Source organism: Lissotriton vulgaris, chromosome 1_1, assembly GCF_964263255.1.
Source record: "Lissotriton vulgaris chromosome 1_1, aLisVul1.2, whole genome shotgun sequence".
Classification (NCBI taxonomy): Eukaryota; Metazoa; Chordata; class Amphibia; order Caudata; family Salamandridae; genus Lissotriton; species Lissotriton vulgaris.
Genome location: NC_141685.1, coordinates 1,447,192,323 through 1,447,208,549, shown reverse-complemented (window position 1 = coordinate 1,447,208,549; position 16,227 = coordinate 1,447,192,323).

Below are 16,227 nucleotides of genomic sequence, written 5' to 3'. Positions count from 1 at the left end.
TAATAACACCACTACTGCATATTATGCACACTTTTACCTGTTATTCACTACCCATGTCATGTTATTGTTAATGGAGCATGGCATTTACATACTGTGATACAGATTTAACTTGATGTGGTAACACTCCATTACACAATACATTTTACCTTTAAATTCATAATGCCCTCCTATGACCAAATGGTATTAGGCACACTGTTGCCATTTGCAACTGTGCTACTTTGGGGCACATTTGCAAAGAATGCTACCAACGTTGCCGTGCTGTGTTCTGTAAAAGAGAAAAAGAACAGCACCATACCTACTAAGATATGGTGCTGTTTTTGTCTCTCCTAGGGCTGCCTTGTGAGATCACACACCATTGCACCATAGTACAAGTGGCAGTGCAAGACCTCAAGCACAGGTTTTGTACTAGAAGGTACCCTTCCAGTACAGAATACAATGCCTTGACATAGTTGAACATTTTTATAACTTTGTATCTGCTGTGTAGTGCAGCAAACATGCAAAGCCAAAAATGTTTGAGAAAAAAAACTTTCTTTAAAACTATGCCTGCCTCAAGCAAGTTTAAAATCTTTTACACAAATCACTGCCTATCAATTAATCAATCAGGAATAATAGAGTGTGGCAAATCACCTAGTGAGGGTCTGAAGGTGTTTATTTATTTATTTATATGCGTGTTTGTATCTCGCTAGGATCACGTCCCGAAGGAGTATCTCTGCGCCTTTGGCAGCCTTATTGCAAATAAACAGTACTGGCAGTGTAACATATTAATTTTGAAATAAAAAGGTTTTTAGCTGTCTCCTAAAGGGGAAGTGCTCCTTACAGAGTCTCAAGTAAAGTGGGAGGGTATTCCACAGCATTGGACCAGCAATGGAAAGTGCTCTATCGCCTTGTCTTGCCTTTTTTGCTCTAGGTGTTGGAAGTTGCTAGCTGCTACGTGGTGATCTGTTAATTTGAACAGCCAGAATTATGAGTCCTTTCCAGCATTCCTGGAGTGATGAGCTGTTCCTGAGTTCAGGGGAAGGTTTTTCCAAGCTTTGGCCCCCAAATGAGAAAAGGAGCATTCCCCGCTGTTGCTTCTGCAGATCCAGGGGGACGTCTGTGAGAAAAAGGGAAGCGGAACATAGATGTCTGGTTGATTGGTGGAAGGTGATTAGTTTGTTTATGCATGCTGGCACTTTGTTATGCAGGGCTTTGGAAGCATACGTCAGCATTTTGAATGCTCATCTCTTCTGGATCATGAGCCAGTGAAGCTTCTTGAGCTGCAGAGTGATGAGGGTCTTTTGGGGAGGTTGAGGATGAGTCTTGCTGCTGAGTTTTGTATTGTCTGAAGTCTCTTCAGGAGGAGTATGGTGATTCCTACGTAGAGTATGTTCACATAGTCCAGCCTGCTGGTGATGAGGGGCTGCATGACATTTCTTCTGGTGTTGACAGAGAGCCACGTGAAGATTTTCCAGAGCCTGTATAGGGTGTTGAAGCAGATGGAGGAGACCACGTTTACCTATTTCTTTTTGGAGAGATTGCTGTCCAAGATGATGCCAAGGCTACGAGCGTGGTCTGTGGGGGTGGGGAGGGGGGGGCCAGTTTGGCTTGCCACCATGCATCATTCCATGGCTAGGTTTTGTACCCAAAGATGAGGACTTATGTCTTGCCAAAGTTGAGCTTGTGACAGTTGTCCTCAACCAGTTGGTGATGTTCATCCCACATCTGTGGAAGTTGGTTATAGTGGTGGAGGGATTTTCTGACAACAAGAGGATGAGCTGGGTTTTGTCAGCGTAGATGATATTGAGACCGTGCAATCTGACTGAGTAGGTTAGTTGGGCAATGTTTGTGTTGAAGATCGTGGGGCTAAGGGATGATCCTTGGGGAACACCACAGATGATCTTTTTGGGTTCTGAGGTGAAAGGTGGGAGACTGATTCCATGCGTTCTTCCAGTGAGGTATGAGGCAACCTACTTGAAGGCACCTCCCTAGTTTCCAATGTGGTGGAGTCTGTTAATCAAGATGTGATCTGTCATATGATGGCTGACATGTCCAGGAGGATGAGGCCTGCTGTGTTGCTGCAGTACAGGAGGGACCTGATGTTGTCAGTGGCTGCGATCAGGGCAGTCTCGTGCTTTGGCTGGCTAGGTATCTGGTTTGAGAGCAGTCCCCAGGTTGTATTCATCCAGGTTTTTGGCAAGTTGCTGGTTGATTTCTCTCTCTAGAACCTTTGCTGGAAAGGGCATCAGGGAGATGGGCCAGTAGTTCTTTAGTTCTGCTGGGTTGGGGGATTTTTTTAGGTGGGGCTTGACTTCAGCATGTTTCCAGAACTCAGGGTAGAAGGACAAGATGATGGAGATGTTTAGAATTTTCTTGCGCTCGTCGTCAATCGACTTGCTCCTGAGGCTGAAGATGTGATGGGGCATGGGTCCTTGGGTGCACCAGAATGTTACAGGAGTTCATGATGGAGATAGTGTCATGAGTTGTGAGAGGGCCCCAATGAATTGGCAGGTGTTCGGGTATTAAGTTTGTGGGTTTGAGCAGGCCGAAGCTGTCAACTGTGGGAAGGTTTGACGTTTTCGTAGATGACTGAGATCATGTCATGGAAGAATCTTGCTAGGGCATCATACAGTACCTGGGAGGGTAGTTCTGTTGTTTTCTGTGGCTGTGGGTTTTCAGAACCCCTTCACAATGGCGAAGAGCTCCTTGCTGCGGTTTGTGCTGGCTTCTTAGCTTTCAGGTAGGGGTGTTCTTCTTTGTCCCTTTCAGAAAGTGATGGTATTGATGGTATTGGTTGAGAGCTGTCTTGAAGGTGGTATGTTCTCCTGTTTCTTTGCAGGTGCACCACATTCTTTCTAGTTGTCGTCATTTGCATTTGGTGGCTTTCAGTTCCACGGTGAACCAGCTGGCTCTTCTTGCAGGTCCTTTGAATTTGGCTGTCTTGGCGGGGGTGATTGTGTTGAAGCATTCTATTATCCACTGGTGGAAATTCTTCACAGCCTGTTCTGGGTTGGCTGCTGTGTCTGGGAGGTGGTTGAGAGCGATGTTCCACTGGTGTTATGAAATCTTCTTCCAGTTTCTGGGCATGAAGCTGGGGGGGGGCATAGTGCCATTGTTGGTAGGCCCTGAGATGGTGAAGTGGATGATGCAATTGTCGGTCCAGGTGAGCTGTGAGATGTGGTTGTACGTGACTTTGTTGCTGCACTTGAAAATGGGGTCAAGCATGTACTATGCCATGTGGGTAAGGTAGGTGACAAGTTGCTTAAGGATGATGTTGATTATCCTTTCAAGGAAGTTGTTTTTTTTGGTGTCAGTGAGGTTGTTGAGGTGGAAGTTAAGATCCCCTAGGAAGATGCAGTGCTGGAAGTTGATGGCGAATGGGGCAATGATGTCAGGAATGGTGTTGTAGAAGTGAACTGTGTTTCTGGTGATTTTTAGGTGAGAGTGTATCTGAGGATGCTGTTCCCGCTCTATGTGATGTTTGAAGTTGAGATGCTCCATTATCAGGGTTGAGTCAGCCGAAGAGGACATGCAGCGGATGGTGTCCTTGTAAATGGTGGCAATTCCTCCTCCATGTGTGTTGGTTCGGTCCTGTTACATTATCTTGTAGCCTTCTGGGGTGGTGATAGCGATTATATGGTGTGGAGGCAAGGTTCAGCCAGGTCTCTGTGATGAAGAGGACATTCAGGGTGAGGGATGAGATTGTGTCCCAGCTCTTCATTGTGTGTTTGCCAAATGATGGTGCTTTGAGTAGAATTCACTTGAGGTGTCACGTGGCTGTCTCAGTCAGCATGGTGGCTGCTGTCATGTTTGCGGTGTTTCTGGTGTTGTTGGTTGCTTTGGTGTTGCAGGTGAAGTGGCAGTGCTGCAGGAGAATGGTCTTCTGGTGGTCCATGGAGATGTACAGCAGCAGTTGTTGTTGTTGCACCCAGGGCTCAGTGGTCTGTGGTGATGTAGCTGCGAGGGGTGGAAGAAACAAGGTTCCTGGTGCAGGGTGCAGTACAGGCACGGTTGGTCATAGACAGGTTTGCCTTTGGTAAGAGATGTGGATTTGCCTCAGAATTGACCAAATTGAAGTGCATAGGAATGCCCATGTAATACCTGTAGTACACCCATTGACAAAATATAGTGAAAAGGAGCCCAAAGAGCTACTTTGTGTTACTGTGGGAACACTTTCCAGCGCAAAACATGCATTTCACTGAAAAGTAAATACAAACATCGAAGATTTCCGTTATTTTGTGTCACTTTTGTGATGCAAACCCGTGCAAACCCAATGCAAAGTGTTGATAAATGTGGGCCTTTGATTACAAGAATATCTGAAGGAAAATGAATGGAAATGTATTCTAATTATAATTTGGAGTAGCCATTAAATACAGTCCTTATGTAGATTGAAAATCTCTTAGTTTGAAACCAAACAAGGGCTTGCTTTAAACAAAGAATGATTAAACTGTCATTTTGACCTTGAACACCTGCCCAAAATTTTAAATAATATGTAGTTGTTGATTTTTCACATTTCTAATATCTTTGTTCTGATGGCACTTCAGAATGAATAGACAATTTGATTCATGATATTCCTATTGCTGCTAGTATATTATGAATCATTTAGCTTTTAAAGCAAGCAGATGTTTGAAGTTGCATCTCTGGGTGACCTTCCCCTTTCACATTGGCCTTCCTGTGAATTCAGAGAAGAGCAGCTACATCACAGATTTCCATAATAAAAGAATGAATGATTCAAAAGTGTGTTAACTTTTCGCCGACTTTCATAGAACACAAAGCAAATTCTGCAAGGAACAAAACAAAATCATTTTGTTGCTCATTCTCCATGTGAATTGCTCCTAGATTACTTGGGGGTGCTGCAGCAACTCTGGAACCTGGATTTCCTGTCCCTTCGAATCACATATGACCCCCTTGAATAGAACGGAGTTCTTGAGGTTCACCAGAGATGCACAGCTAGCAGCCCTAAAACTATAAGGCAACAAAGTCAAAACCATAGGGAACTCAGACAGGTCCACACTATCTCCCTGATAACTCTGGCTAGGGTAGTTGACTTGTTGGCTTCTTCCACTTAAGCCATTACCCGAGACCACCTTAATTTACAGCAGCTGATGATCAGACAACTTCAGAGGAATCTGATTTTTTCAGAGGGTTTTTTTTCAGAAGGCGCCAGGATGAATCAAGAACCTCTGGTAAGAGTGCAATGGCTTATAAACTGTTTGCACTGGGAGCAAGACTAGAGGATATTTTAAAATTACAAAACTGGTCTTCAACCATGTCATTTCATTTTTTTTATTCCAATCCTATATGAGAATTCACAACGTAGGTGGTTAGTAAACTTTAAAAAGGACATAGTATGTGCCTCCGGTCTTGAAATAGAATGCAAAACTTACTAACTAATATGATGGAATGTTTAAATTCTATTAAGGATGCAGGGGGGGGGGGTTGAAGAATGTCCCACTCAATTGAAACAGATGTACAGTGTCCCCTCCCCAGTTTTTATCAGTGATCATGTGTGGCCTTGCATTTTCCTTTTTGCTTTGTATTGCACTGGAATTAGTGATATGTTTTGCCTGCTATAATTGTCTGAGTTAACTATAATTCACATCCCCACAATCACATATTACATCACTTATGACATGGCCAGTGACATCACAAATAACATCACTGATGGAATTACTGATGACATTATGCTGAGTGCTGCAAAGAATCCCAAAAGTTGATTATTTTTTTGCCCCTCAATAGTTTTTCCACATTTTTGAAGTGCTTGTTTAAGCTTTTCCACACCACGTTACCATTTTTGTTACATCTACAAAAACAAAAAAAAATAAAAAAATCTTTACAGTTAAAAAAGATAAGCTGAATGAATGAGTGAGTGAATACGTATGTCAATGGTGGTTGAACAAATGCATGAGTGGTGCATACATGATTGAATGAGTGCATGACTGGTGTATGGCTGACTGAATGAGTGCATGGGTAGTAAATGGATGATTAAATATGTGCAGGAAAGGTGCATGAAAGATTGAACAAGTGCATAACTGGTGTATGGATGAATGGATGAGTAAATGGGTGGACAGTGTATGATTTAACCTGTGCATGGATGATTGAATGAGTGTATAAGTAGTGTGTGTATGATTGAAAGAGTTGTGAGTGATGTATGGATGATTGAATGAGTGTATGATTAGTGCATGCATGATTGAATGAGTGGTACATGGATGACTGGTTACACTTTTGAGTGGTGCATGGATGATTCATTGAGTGTATGGGTGAGCCAACTAAAGAATGAGTGGTGCACAGATTTTAGAATGAGTGTATGGGTGATTTGATGAGGATGTGAGTGGTGCATGGATGATTGCATGACAGGATAAGTGGAACATAGATGATTGAATGAGGGTGTTACTGGTGTATGGATGAATGCATGAGTACAAGAGTAGTGCATGCATGATTCAATGACTGAATAAATGTTGCATGGGTGATTGAATGAGTGCACAAGAGGTGCATGGATGATTGAATGAGTGGTTAAAGTATGACTGAATGAGTGACTGAGTCATACATACATGCTTGAATGAGTGCATGAGAGGTGCATGGGTGTTAGAAGTAGTGCATCAGTGTTGCATGGAATGATGTATGAGTGGTGCATGTATGATTGAATAAGTCCATGAGTGATGCAGAGATGATTGAATAGGTGCATGACTGATGAATGGGTGATTCAATGTGAGCATGAGGGGTGCATGGGTGAATAAATGACTGTATACATGGTGAATGTATGATTGAAAGAGGTGTGTGTTCTGTATGGCTGATTGAATTAGCGTTGGATTGGTGCATGCATGATTGAATGAGTGCATGAATGGAATGTATGATGTTACAATGCATACATTTACATTGAATACCTTTACAACATATTTTTAACCTACATTTACAACACATTCCCTTACATCACATTATACCTTTACAACGCATACCATTACATTGCATTCAAGTTAAGCGTTGGATAGTGTAGGGGTAAAAATTACTATTCTAACTCCAGGGGGTGCAATAGTGAAGTAAGTGTTGGATAGTGTAGGGGTAAAAATTACTATTCTAACTCCAGGGGGTGCAACAGTAGGGTAAGTGTTGGATAGTGTAGGGGTGCTATGCGTTGTAATGGTATTCGTTGTAATGACGTGCGATGTAATGCCTGCGTTGTAGTCACATGCGTTGTAGTCACATGCGTTGTAGTGACATGCAATGTAATGGCTGCATTGTAGTGACATGCGTTGTAAAGGATGTTGTGATATAATGACTGTGTTGTAAATGTAGTGAGATGTAATGACTGTGTTGTAAAGGTTGTTTCCCACATGAATGGTACATAGATGATTGAATAAATGTATGAGGTGTACAAGGATGATTGAATGAGAGTATGAGTGTGGTATGGATGATTGAATGAGTGTGTGAGTGGTGTATGGATAATTGAATGAGTGCATTAGTAGTCCATGGGTGATTCAGTGAGTGCATGAGTAAAAATTGTCTCCCACCACACCCTCTTTGCAAGACTCCATGATGTCAGCTTCCGCCACAAAGCCCTATGATGGATCCTCTTCTCTTCACTGCAAGAATGCGAATAGTCAGACCTATGTGATGCAACTCAGATCCCACAGAGATCAGCTGCAGAATGTCCCAGGGCTCCTCCCTGAGCCCCACCCTCTTGAACATCTAAAAGACCCCGCTTGCAGACATCATCAGAAGCCAAAACATTATCTCCTATGCCGATAACACCCAGCAGATTCTCTCCAACTTCCACAGCAGGATGATAGCAGTCATCACCTGAATGAAGGACAGTAACCTCAAGCTTAACTCAGACAAGACTGAAAATCTCATCCTGGGCTCACCCCCTCTACCTTGGAGGAGTCTCGGTGGCCCGCATTGCTCAGAACCCTCCCACAACCACAGACAACACACAAGACCATAACATCATATTGGACTCATAGCTCTCTATGACTCGCCAAATCAATGCAATTTTGTCCTCCTGCTTCCACCCGCTCCACCAGCTTCATAAAATATTCAAGTGTATCTCCACTGAATCCAGAGAAACAGCGACACATGCACTCGTCAGCAGCAGTCAACGCACTCAATGCCGGCACCACCCAGAAACTCCAGAAAAAACTGCAGAATGTCTAGAACGCCTCTGCCAGACTCATCCTGAACATCCCATACCACAACCACATCAACAGCCACCTGAGAGACCTACACTGGCTCCCATTCAACAAAAGAATCACCTTGAAGCTTCTCATCCATGCCTTCAAAGCCCTTCACAGTTCCGCATCTGCAGACTTCAACCACCACCTCTCCTTGTACACTCCCATCAAACATCTCCGCTCTGCCCAATTGGCCCTGGCCACCATCCCACGAACCCACAAGACCACAGCTGGAAAAAGATTCTTCTCCTACCTCGCTGTTGAGACCTAGAATTTCTTGCCTCTGCACCTCAGACAATCACCATTGCTGTCGCAATTCAGGAAGGACCGCAAGACCTGGCTCTTTGACTGTATCGCAGACCCTTCCACTTAGTGTCTTGAGACCCTCACAGGTGAGTAGTCATGCTATTTAAGATTACTGATTAACTGATTGATTGATTAGCAGGGTCTGGTGGCGCAGTGGACTACTGCATCCACTTAAGGGGCCTGTGTTTCGACCTCATGGTCACTGGTTCTCATCCCGGCGGGTCCACTCAGCCTTTCATCCCTCTGAGGTTGATTAAATGAGTACCATTAAGTTGGGTAACAATATACATCTGTTATTCAGCGCCTTGAGACCCTTGGGTGATACGTGCGCTTTACAAATACTTATGTTATGTTATGTTATGTTATGTTATGTTATGTGTATGATTCATTGCATGGGTGCGTCAATGAGTGAATGAGTAGTGCATAGATGTTGGAATGAGTGTATGAGTGTGGCATGGATGATTGAATGAGTGTAAGCACGGTGCATGGATGATTAAATTAGGATGTGAGTGGTGATTGGATGAGTGCATAAGAGGTGAATGGATGATTGCATGAGTAGATAACTGGTGCATGCATGATTAAATTGGAGTATGAGTGGTACATAGATAATTGCATAGGGTGTTACTGGTGCATAGATGAATACATGAGTGCATGTATGATTCAATGACTGAAAGAATGGTGCATGGATGCTTAAATGAGTGCATGAGTGATGCATGGATGATTGAATGAGTGCAGGAATGGTGCATAGTTTATTTGAATAAGTGCATGAATGGTACATGGTTGATTTAATGAGTGCACAAGTGGTGCATGTGTGATTGAATGAGGGTATTAGTGGTGTATGGATGATTGAATGAGGGTCTTACTGGTACATGGATGATAAAATGGGTAAATAGGAGCTGTGTGAATGATCCAATGAGTCCATCAGTGGTGCAATGATGATCAAATGAGGGTGGATAGTATATGAATGATTGAATGAGTGTATGAGAAGTGCATGGTTGATTCAATGAGCATATAAGTGGTGCATACATCTTTGAATTAGGGTATGAGTAGTGCATGGTTGACTAAAATAGTGCATGAGTGGGCCATAGATATTAGACTAAGTACATGAGTAGTGCATGGATGATTGAATGAGTGTACAATTGGTACATGTATGATTGAATGAGGGAGTGAGGGGTGTATGGATGATTGAACAAGGGTGTTACTGGCGCATGGATGAAAGAATGAGTACATGAGTATTGCATCCATGATTCAATGACTATGAGTGGTGCATGGATGAGTGAATGAGTACATGAGTGGTGCATGCATGATTCAATAACTGTATAAGTGAGCAAAAGATGATTGAATGAGTGTATGAGTGGTGCATACATGATTTATTGACTGCATGAGAGTTGCATGGATGTTAGAATGAGTGAATCATTGTTGAATGAGTACATGAGTGATGCATGGATATTTGAATGAGTGCATGACTGGTATTTTAATGACTGAATGGGTGCATAAGTGGCAAATGGATGATTCAACGTGTGCATGAAAGGTGCATGGATGATTGAATGTGTACATGAGTGGTGCATGGGTGATTGAAGGAGTGTATAAATGCTGCACATATGATTAAAACAGGTGTGAGCGCTATATGGATGATTGAATGAATATAGGATTTGTGCATGCAGGATTGAGTGAGTGCATAAGTTATGCATCCATGATTGAATGAGTGCATGAATTGTACATGGAAGACGGAATAAATGCATGAGTTGAGTTGTGTATGGATCATTGAATGAGGGTGTGAGTGGGGTATGGATAATTGAATGAGTTTATGAGTGGTGTATGGATGATGCATTGATGTTAGAATAAATACATGAGTGGTGTATGAATGATTGAATTAAAGTGTTATTGGTGCATGGATGATTTAACAGGTGCATGAGAGCTGCATAAATGATTCAGTGAGTGCATCAGTGGTGCATGGATGATTGAATGAGGGTGTGTGTGGTATATGATTAATTTAATGAGTTCATGAATAGTGCACAGATGATTGCAAGAGTTTATAAGTGGTGCATACATGATTGAATGTATGTGTGAGTGGTGCATGCATTACTGTATGAGGTTGTGCGTGCTTGGATGATTGATTGAGTGCATGAGAGGTGCATGCATTATTGAATGAGTGCATCAATGGTGCATACGTGATTGAATAAGTGTGTGAGTGTGCATGGATGATTGAGTGTATGAGCACATGTAGGGTTGAATGAGGGTATGAGTGCTGCAAGGATGATTGAATGAGTGCATGGATGATTGAATTACTGTATAAGTGGTGCAGCATGATTGAATGAGTGCATGAGTGAGTGAAAGGGTGTTTGAGTGTCTGTATGGAAGTGATAATGGTGCATCAGTGTGAGTACTGTGTATGGCTGAGTAAATGATATTTGAGTGCCTGTATCAGTGAGTAAATAGGTGCAATAGAGCATGTATGGTTAAGTACATGGGCGTATTAGTGCAGGTATGGGTAAATAAATTGGTATTTTAGTGTATGCATGGGTTATTTAGAGCATGTATCAGTGAGGGAATGGGTCTATCAGTGTGTGTATGGGTAAGTGAATGGGTGCATCAGTGTCTATTTGGCTGAGTGAATGGGTGCTTCAATTTATAAAAGGGTGAGTGAAACAGTGGATGAGTGCCTATATGGGTCAGTGATTGGATGTGTGAGCACATGTATAGTTGAGGAAATGGGTACAGGCATGCGTGCATGGGTGTATAAATGGGCCTGTATGTCTGAGTTAATGGGTGCTGTAGTTTTCTTATGACTAATTAATCTGTATATGATAGAAATGTGATTTGCCACATACTATCTTGCTGAACTCCACCCACTCTGGAAAAAGCAAAAAAGAAATACAAGACATGTTAGTATTTGATCTCTAACACTACAAAATATACCATCATACAGTACTTATACTGTAACAGTTTAATACAGCATATCAAAAATATTATTTTCTCCTTTCTACTTCTTCACCATAAATAGTGGTCTGTATGAGGCACCATCAACGAACAGCAGATTGTAAAAAAAAACAATGCTGCATAGTACAAAGTCCTTCCTTGAATTTATATTTGTTATTTCATTATCCAATTTTGACCATCTGGTTTGTATCATTGTCACATAATTATACTTTACTACCCTGTTCTTTGTTGAAACAATGTACATTTAAGTTCTGATCTGCAGTTTGGCCAGGTCATATTTTGGTTGGCGTTTTGGTCAATTGCTGAAAAGGCACAGTTTTACAATCTGGTAATTTCAATTAAAGGAATCATGCTGATGTTATTACAGTGCTGGAGATGAATTTACAATCTTCCCACTTATTCTCCCACTTGTAACTTAATACAAATAACTCATAAATATTTACTTCTTCTTCCTCTAACACTCCTAGCATCACCATAGCAAATGTTTGTGCATCTTGATGAATAATTACAGAAAACACTACTGATCAGGTACATGGATCTACAAGATCTTGTATTCCTGAAGCAGAATCTATTGTAGTTCAGTTGCTGAGTGAATGTTGCAGCAACCCATATAGTGTGGAAAAAAAAATTCTTATCTCTTTTTTGTTCGATCTCCGTAACAACATATGGAAAATGGAATAGTACATTCACAGCAATATTTGCATTGTAGTTGACCCCTGAACTGTTGTCGAACTGATAATCTACAATTTCTCCATCAATTCTCGGTCTCCTCTTTTTTGATTGCTGGGGATTTTCCTTCTGTGCTTTGATTTGTTCAGCATCTATATTTTGTTTTGTTATCTTCCACTTTGGACAGAGTACTTGTTTCTCATAAACAGGGTACTGGCCTAAACGAGGAGCAAATTAACTATTTAACCAACTGAACTTCTGTACACAGCTAGCATCAGCACTCTTTTTTTTCTCATCAAAGTAAATCATAACCAAACTGGTCAATGTTCTAATTCATGATGATGCTTCATATGACATTCTATCTTTGAATACAGTACTTCCAATATTCACAAAAGCTGCATCTACACTTAACCCCTGTGATTTGCAGATTGTTACAGCATGTACTAGTAAAACGGGAAACTGTTTTCGCTGCACATATAAGTCTTTCACTAACAAAGAACGTAACACACGTCAGCCAATCTGCTTTACACCATCAGCCTCATCAAATATTAACACCAAGTATTCCACCTCATTAAATAATGAACAAAATATATAACTTTATCCATTTCACCATTCACTCAACTTTCTTTCACATTTTGATTCTGATGTTTTTTGAGAGATGTAAATTCTTCTCTAGCCCTGCTGTTTTCTGTTAAAGACTTTTTCAAAGGATCAATTTTTGCTTGTATTTCATACAGCGGTCCTATGGTGACTCCCTGATGTTCCATTTTATCAGTAGCTGTAATTTCCAAAATATCTTCTTTCTCCAGTTGGATTAATTGTTCATTAAATGTAGAGCATGCTTGTAGGACTAGCAATAAAAAAAAGTATAGATTTGCTTTCTTTAATAAAATTAAACATTAGTTCCACTGGTGTAATATTCAACTGAAATAATGTGTTGATAAGGCAAGTTCGAAGCATGCTTTCCTTGTTTTATAAAAAAAACTCCTACTCTAATGTCCTTTAGTATATCTCCATATTCCACATATTTTCCACTAATTCTTTGTATTCAAAGTATTGGCAATAATTCATGTTCCCAATGCTTCATAAAGAATTACTTGTTTCATTATGTAGTAGTGTTTTGAAAACAAGTTGTCCTTTTACAGGTGTTAGTTGTACTAGGTCACCAAATCCAATTAAATGTTTCCAACCAAACTACACATCTTAGTTTGTTTTAATAGCTGCTGCATTCTTAAATGTCTGAAGGCAAGCATTAGGATCAACACTATGCTGACTTCATCAGTCAGTAAAAGCTTCAGTTGTTTGCTACCTCATAAGCAGCGTTACCTTTTTGGTATTCCAGTTTGTTGTCATGTTCCACATGTATCAATATTAGTCAATGAAGAGTAATTTGTTTATTGTTATTTGTAGCTAATCCTGTTAGTGCAGTTACTACACCAACAGGCACATGACAAATAGGAATCTGTAGTCTTTTGTGGATAACTTGTGAGTACTTTAATTATGAAGCTTTTTCTGTGCCAGCTTGACCACTTATGTATAATAGAACTGGTTTAAAAGAAGAACAATCACACTCTTTCTACACATGTAGGTATCCATGCTCTATGTTACCTTTAACTTCATTAAAAATGTGTTGTTGGCATTATTCAGTTTGTGTACTAACATTCATAACTGCTCAGTTTCCGCTCTTGCACACTGCATTGCATTCTCAGCTATAGCTGCTTCATTTTGAATCATTGGCTCTCCAAGAGGATCTTGACTTGTGTGATGCTGAACTTTGCCTGCTCTGAGAACACCCTCTGGCTATCTCAGCAGCAATAGTTGCCTCCAGTCATAGCTTCCAAGTAGTTGTGATTCCATATGCCATAGCTTGAACAACTGCAAAAGTTCTAAATGGAAAAACCATTTTTGTCCAGTGTTTGACAACTCAGCTTTCTGTGGATGATTAGATATTCTTTATTGTGTCTAATCAAACAACTGTCACATCCAAGGAGTGCACATCTTCCTTCTTCTATTTTTTTCAGTAGAGTTACTTCTATATGTATAATGCTAAAGTACTTCATATAGACACATGCTTTCAAGATGTGGACTTCTTCTTGGTAGTATGTATCAAGCATGTTAGTCTTCAGAATGTCTGTACTCTTGTGTTCAAATTCCACAATATATTGAATTTTCTTGAAACAATTTAGGGCCATATGTAGGTAATCCAAATTTAATGATTCTAAAATACAGAATTTTTCGGATTTGGTATTTTAGAATTGGTAAATGGTATGTAGGTATTGATTCGGTAAATGTTACAGAATCGGTAAAATTCAGTAAATACTGATTCGGTATTTACCGATTCGGTAATTCCCATTCATTCCTATGGCCCTGGAGGCCCATAGGAATGAATGGTATGCCATTCACTATTACCAATTCGGTAAATACTGAATCAGTAATAGGGGGTGCATATTCAAGGGTGGCAGGGTGGCACATTGACACCCTGTTGCACCCCTGAATCATGCATGTGTGCACATGTGGCACACATACATGCACAAATTAGCTTTTTCTAAGGTTTTCGATATTCATCACCAACTTTTAGTTGGTGGTAAATACTGAATCCTTAACTCAGAAATGCACTCACTTGAGTGCTCCCTACATTACGGATTTGGTAATGTACCGAATCAGTATTTTAAGGATTTGCGAATTTACTGATTCCTTAAATTACCGATTGGGTAAATTACCAAATTCTTAAATTTGGCCTCTACATCTCAAATGCCTAATACTGGTTGGAAACGGTCGAAATTCGGTAATTTCTACCATTACCGACCGGTATTGAGCTACCTACATATGGCCCATTATACTCTATCTTGAATGTTTGTGAATCCGAGGCTCACCCACACAATGACTTCTGACTTAGAGAATAAACTAGCTGAGCTTAACCTGTATGAGCATTCAAATTAACCTATTTCTATGTAGGAAAGCATTTATAAACAATTTCTTTGTAAGACTCCTTTCAGCAGAAATCTCCACCCACATCTCTTTTATGTCTGTCTTCTCTGACTGTGTAATATATAAAGTGTCATACCAAGCAATAGCAATAAAGTTGTCTGCAACAAATTGTAGATCCATATTTGTGATCCACATCTTCAGAAAAACAGGGTTGTAGTCATTGATGTACTTGGAGGCCTCTTCTCTTCTCAGGTTGTATGTGTTTTCTGTGAATGCATTTTAAGCGTGTTTCTGACTACAGACAAAAAGCTGGTCACTCTGTGTTCTGCGATGACAGGTCATGGGAATCCAAAATGACATCTTATGTAAAATTTGGATCTGTATTCTTGACTAAAGTATTTTCCATACCTATGATTTTGGAATTGTAAAACATTTTGTCTTACCATCTTGTCACCACTATTGTTTGGAATTGTGCAAGTCAAATACTGGTCTATGAAAGACAACACAGACTCATCATTGTCTGTTCCAAACTTTGGGGCATATTTGACCCATAGCAGCATGTAAATATGTGGAGCACCTCTAGATTGGATTAGTTTTTTTGGGATAAAAGCCATCATGACTTGAAATCTGTGGTTAAAATATCTGCAATCGATTTTAGAGTCCAATGGGCAGAGTTCTCCTGGTGTCTTCAGATTGATGTCTTTTATATTTGAATGTGCCTCTCACAACAATTACAGTAGGTAATTCCTGGCATACTCAGCACACCCAAGAGTTAGAAACCATGTGGGTGCGTCTAGGTTTCTTAAAGTGCATTTGTGCTCATCATGTCAACAATACCAATACTCATTGGAGTCACATTGACATGCCATGAGCTTTATCCAGTTGCATTCCTGCTGTCCATCTTTTCTTTGACATTTTCTGAACAAAATTCCCTTGCTGATAGATTTTGCAGATGCACTCCTGTTTTCACAATATGATTTACAGCATAAAGCAACCCAGACAAGTCACTTTCAAATAGTAGATGCAACATGTCAGGGATACACTGGCAAAATCTTGGCTCCTCTGAACAAAGTCTGCTTGATTGGTACTCAGCCACCGGGTTTTGTACAGGCCAGTCATCATACATACCACCTACTCCAGTAGGAAACAAATGCGGAAAGCAGCGAGCTTCTAAACCTTTTTCCCACACGCTTAAGGGAGCTCCCTTTGCTGCTTTCAATCAATGCAGATGAATAGCATC